This window comes from Solanum stenotomum, chromosome 6, assembly GCF_019186545.1.
Source record: "Solanum stenotomum isolate F172 chromosome 6, ASM1918654v1, whole genome shotgun sequence".
NCBI classification, from domain to species: Eukaryota; Viridiplantae; Streptophyta; class Magnoliopsida; order Solanales; family Solanaceae; genus Solanum; species Solanum stenotomum.
In genome coordinates, this window is record NC_064287.1 from 17,201,242 (window position 1) to 17,207,368 (window position 6,127).

Here is a 6,127-nt window from a genome sequence, read left to right on the forward strand (position 1 = left end):
AATCTAATGTTTAGTAAGTATTCATATCATTTTGTTAGATTAAAGTCTTTTACAGTTTATTCACCAAAATTAGTCTATTATTTCAAATAAATATCTTACTAAGCTACTCTGTGTAATTTATATCAGATGAATTATTGGGGCATAACATAACAATTACGAAAATATTTTAGGATGTAAATTAAAGACTACTTTCAACTACGATCCTTTTGATTAATTTCAAATTAGTCTCTTAAAAATATGAAGTCGTTAAGAACCTCAGTAAATGAATGATAAATAACACAACAAATTCCAATAATTTTCTTGAACATTGAAAAATTTACTTATTTTAAATTATGAAAAATTCTCTATAATTCAATTAATATGAAAACAAATGCTTAATAATTAGAAACCTTACTTGATTTTTTACTTATTGACTCTTCTTGATTTTTAATTCAATCCAATTTTTATTTGGCTACATTTTTTATATCTGGGTTAGATTTGTATTGGAATATTCTACAACATATTTTAATCTCATTTACGGCCAATATTTACTTGAGTTTCTCTTTTAAGAAATAATCCCAAAACCCCAATTCCCCTACTCATATTTTCTTCCCAACACAGCCACATAAAAAGGAGCCCCAGCTCGACGACGATTAATGAAGCTTTGTTAGAAGAGATTGATCGACGAATCCTTAGCTATTATTCGTTCCAACAATGGTTCAATTCTAATGGTAAACTCCTAACCTCACCTTTTTTAGATTACAGATATTTTCATATAATACGAATTGCTAGCCCTTCCTCCGTCCTACTTTGGTTCACAATCTAAGTTTCTAGCACTACCTTTGTTTTGTTTCTTAATTTTGTTATAGTTATAAATGTAATGTTTGTTCTTTGGCATTGATTTTTCTTTTGTTAGTCTTTACTGTTTTAGTGTTCTTTCCATTAGCAATAATTCTCTTCTTTTTTTAAAAAAAAGATTAGTAAATCCTCACTCTTTTAGGTTCTTTTTATAATTTTTATATATTATGGAGTAAAATGTGTAGATTCTTTATGTATCTAATGTACAGTTATAAACCAAATGCCTATTTGTGTTCTTTGTTTAATTTCAGCATGTCGTTTTTGATAAGCATCACTCCCTTTCCCCTTTGTGGCTTACTTTGAATCTAGTGGCTTTAATCCCTTCGTGCCTGCTCGTATCTAGATTCTAAGATTTATTTTATTTCGAAGCGATGAAGTGTTTGGTAGCAAGGTTTGTTTGTATGCTACATACCCTGCTCAGTCTTCTTCCTTAGACATATTTGAGAAATTATGTGATCACATGTTAAGCCGAGTGTGCAATTTTATTTTATTTTTATCAGTGTGATTGCTTGTTTACAATCAGGATCTAAACTGGTTTCCATCCTTCCGAATTTATAACCTAATTCATCAGGGTGCCTTATCTTCAACCATGATTCCCTGCATCCCTTCTTAGGTTTTCATATTATAGAAGTTTCTGCTCGCTGTTGTTGGCATACTTGCTCTTTGTATAGTGAAAACATACAGACAGCTAGCGACACCACTTACATTCCATCTCTTCGGTCTCATCTTCTCCATTTGCAGTCATCAAACATTGTTATACCAACAATCTTCAACAACTAAACATGAGCATAGTAAGACATTGGGGAATGGAAGTGCAAGAGTCTTGGTACAATATAAGGGAATGTAAGTCCAAAAGTTGTCTGGTAATTGCATTTTCTCCCTATTCTCAATGACTTGGGTAATATCTCTATTCTATTGTTATGTTTGTCTTGTTCTAGCTAGCTACAAAAATGTATCGTGTTTTATGTCAGGGATTATGTGAAGAAGAGATGATTCATTAGTCTTTAAAATAATTAAGGATAATGCTGATTACGAGCAAATTAAGAAGTCCTGTTAAATTAGATATCTCTATGACAACAAATTAATGCAAGACGTTTGGTAACAGTTCGTTGTCCTCTGTAATATGCATCCATCATCAGTAAATTTTTCATGCCTAGTAGTGTTTCTAGTTGTGGTGCACACTGCCTTGTTGATATTCTTTTAAAACAAAAACAAATATATATATTTTTTAAAACAGTTGGTGATATTCTTTTGCTACTATGTGAAACACCAAGATATTGTATAAGAAGGCTGCCTCTAGAGAAACCTAAAATAGACAAGATTTGTTGTTGCACATCATCAGATAATGTGATCCGTATAGCATTTTCGCGTGAGTTTTTTCATTGCCCCTTTTCCTTTACTACCTCATTGGTTTGACTGAGTCAAATCCTTTCGAGATTAATTTTTTCACATTATCAGGTAATGTGAAATGTATAGTATCTCTTGCACATCATGAGGTGATGCAATTTGTAATCATTGTTGGCGTATTTGTTTGACTTTTTTGAGCTAGTTTTATTTTAGGTGGTATTTTTATTTAATATGGCTTCGAGGAGCTATATTAATAGCAGTAAGAAGTGGAGTTAGGAATAAAGATAGTTTTTGAGGAGTAATATATGTCCTATTGTTTGTGATATTAGTAACCTTATGTTGTTCTGTCATTGAAAGAATACTATCACTCTTTTAACTAACAGGAGATACTTCCTAGTTGTCTCGCCATTCATGATATGAGAAACACTATTTGTGCAGATTAAGATGGAATTCGGTAATGCACTTCAGCTTATTGGTGTTACTATTGTTGGCTTTGTTGGGTACTCTATGGTTGGCAGAATGTCATCGGTACATTCATATGACAACCACAGGAACACTAATAGGTCAAGGTGCATTACAAATTTCTATAGTGCATTATAATATTTAGTAATAGAATATTTGTCATAAAAAAACCATGTAAACATCTTGCGCATACCAAGCTTGTATATCATTTTTTAGAGAATTAACCTTCTTCCAATACCATCTTGAATCTAATGGACTAGGGTGGTCTCATATATTCAAGTTATTTTTCATATATACTCCATGAACCCATTTCACCCAAAGAATATCCCAATTGTCATCATAATGTATTGATCTGTCGCATCTAGATAGTTCATCTTAATATAACATTCGACAACAACAAGTAGTGCTTCCCTAATGTTGTCAGGACGTAGCTAGATACACAACAAACACATTATGATAAAATAATCTTCTCAAGATGAAGAAGTAATTAATAAGAATCTTAAATGGGAGAACAAAAGAAATTGCCTTAGTTATTGTGTTAATCTGCTACTTTTAGTGGTTTAGGAATAAGAGAATACTTTATATAAGCACTTCCTTAATTAGATGATCTATTATTCCCACATACCATACAAATAAAAAGTTACATCACATGAATTTTTAATATTATTTTGAACTATATATGGTTGCTTGTTCTTTTTCATATGCATTGAGGAAGTTTGTTCTTGTTTTCACTTTCCTCTGTCAATGGGTTTAGCATACATACTACATATGCCATGAAGCTTGATTTTTACCCCCACTAATAGTTTAGACTTCAATATTTTGCCTAGTTCTTGGTCTAGCTATATCTTTTTGACATGATTGATGCAACATCTCAGTTGCAAGGCTATTTGAATTATGAATATGCACTTTTTATTTGTTGATATTATTATGATGATTTTTTAAGTAATTCAATATATTTTAGTAGCAGGGACAACAAGGTTCTTAAGAAATGAGATCGGTCAAGAAGGAGCTTGAGGCATGCCATGAAAGTTTTTTGATTGTATATATATTAGTACAATGCCACTGAAGTATTATGTCGTAAATATGTCATTGACATTTTAGTAGTGGAAGTACTTATAATATTTGGTTAGAGAATGATTTTATAATTTAAATACTACTTGATGTTTTTAAAGTTATATATTATAAATTTTATAGAATTTGATTGCATTTAAATTTACTATCATTGTTCTCATCATTTATAGCGGTTGAATACACACAATATAATGATGGAAAAAAAAACAAAATTTGATTTATTTACTAAATCTAAATTTAATTCAAAACTGAAATGATACCTGCTACTAGTGGCTTAATTTTTTGTAGCGACAATTGTCATTGTTAAAGTTGTTCTTTAGGAGCGAGTTGAATGTTGCCACATATGGTATTGTAGTTTTTGTGGCGACTTGTGTCGCTGTCAAAAGTACTTTCTAAGCAACAAGATAAATGTCACCACTGATAGATAGTACATGTATTGTAGCGACAAGAATCGCTACTCATACGTTCTAGCAACAATATAAAACTTGCCACTATTTAGATATGGCTTTTGCAGCGACTATGTCGCCACTTAAACCGTTATTTTAGTGGCGACCTAACTAAAATGTTCGTTGTAAAAAAATTATTTGTGGCATAATTGTTCACCTTTAGCGGTGACAAAAGTCGTCACAAAAACCTTTTATTGTGGCGACTCCATGTTATCGTCACAAATAACCTTTAGTTATGGAACTACTAGCTACGGCATAATTGTCGCTGCTATATGTGTTTAGTGGTGACTTTTGGGGTATTTGCGGCGAGATCTATCGCCACAAAAACACAGAATTCTTGTAGTTACATTAAGGCAACACACAATTGAAAAGTTTGGTTAGAATCAACATCTTATGTTTCAATACCAGTGTCCCATAATTGTTTCAATTCTGCAATTAGTGGTTGAAGGTAGACATTAATATCCTTTCCTGGAGACAATGGGCCTAGAATGATCATAGATAGTATCATATACTCCGGCTTCATGTAAATCCACATTGATAAATTATAACTCATTAACATAACAGGCCATGTGCTATGAGAAATACTTATGGTTCGAAACGGGTTGAAATCATTGGATGAAAGACCCAATCTAACATTATGAGGATATTTAGAAAAATCTTTGTGCAAGGAATCAAAATTATTCCAAGCTTCCCAGTCAGTCGCATTCCTTATATTTGAATCTTTGGGTCGTTCCGTATCATGCCATATCATATTTGCAGTTGTTTCAGGACAAATGAATCTTTTCTGAAGCCTTTGTTTTAAAGGGAGGTACCTCAAAACCATTGCACGAATATTGGAGCTTTCATTAGTCGAGGGACCACTAACAATCTTCCATCTAGACGAGCCACACACAGAGAAATTATTTTCCTTCTCATTTTTATTCCAAAATATCATGCAATCATTAGGGCATGCATGTATATTTTTATAATCAAGACCCAAATCATTCGTCACATTTGTTTCCTTCTGGAACGACTTCGGTATATGAGCAAATGTAAATTACTCTCTTAAAAAGTCTAGCAAGTATCCAAGTCTCGAAAGGCCACATTACTCACCCCATGAATGCATTTGAACAAGAACAATCCAATGGTAAAATTTAGTTTGAGATATTCTCACACCCAGGATATAATTCTTGTATCCCTTCCTCGAGTAATTTTTATCTTTTTCTTGAATCTTCAGATAGCCTCTCTCTCACTCCCTCAACATCTCTAAAAGTATCATAATGTACGCCATCAATATTGTCAAGAATGTTGGAACCTTCCTCATTATTATTACGATCTGGATTATTTCTCGAGGAAAATATTTGCCCATGAAAAATCCATTTGGTGTGCCTTTGCACAAACCCATAAGAAACCCAAGTGATCCTCTACCACATTTCGATGATGCCAATTACAATTAGCACACCTATTGCAAGGAAATAATCTTTCATCTCCTTGGGAAGCTCGTTCAAAAGCTCTATCAAGAAATTTCTTCACTCCACTGATATACTCGAAAGTGGATCTCTGGAGACCTATCCAAATTTTATCTCCACTATCCTTTTAATATTGAATATCCTATATGACACCAAAATCAAATTATCAAAATTTTGATCAGTGGCTCTATTTTATTTTATTTAACAACATATTTGAAATGTCTTCTTTCCTTGATCTATTTGTTATACATGATCAGCTATCTACTTAACAATACCAATTTTACCTATAATTTCAAATAGTTAAAAGAGAAATGATGTAAAGGATTTTAAATCTAAAAACACAATCTTAAGACAATAAGACACGACACTAAAGTCAAATGATTTTTCCAAATTTGAACACTCAAACGGTGTAAAGGATTTCATATAAAAAATGCAATATTTCATATTATCTTTCCAAAGTCAGCAGCCTCACTCAAGAAACTAAGCAACACATAATCGCAAGATTGTCCATAATAA

At 32.2% G+C, this 6,127-nt stretch overlaps 1 long non-coding RNA gene across 2 annotated transcripts; it reads left to right on the forward strand.

Annotated features, from left to right (window-relative positions):
- Positions 1-616: 616 nt before the first annotated feature.
- LOC125868101 (uncharacterized) lies at positions 617-3,847 on the forward strand. 2 transcript variants are annotated; one of them, XR_007446703.1, is made up of 3 exons: positions 617-710; positions 1,579-1,700; positions 3,608-3,847. It is a non-coding gene; the product is annotated as an uncharacterized LOC125868101 (long non-coding RNA). The 2 variants fall into 2 exon arrangements; XR_007446704.1 differs by having other exon boundaries at positions 3,611-3,847.
- Positions 3,848-6,127: the final 2,280 nt, after the last annotated feature.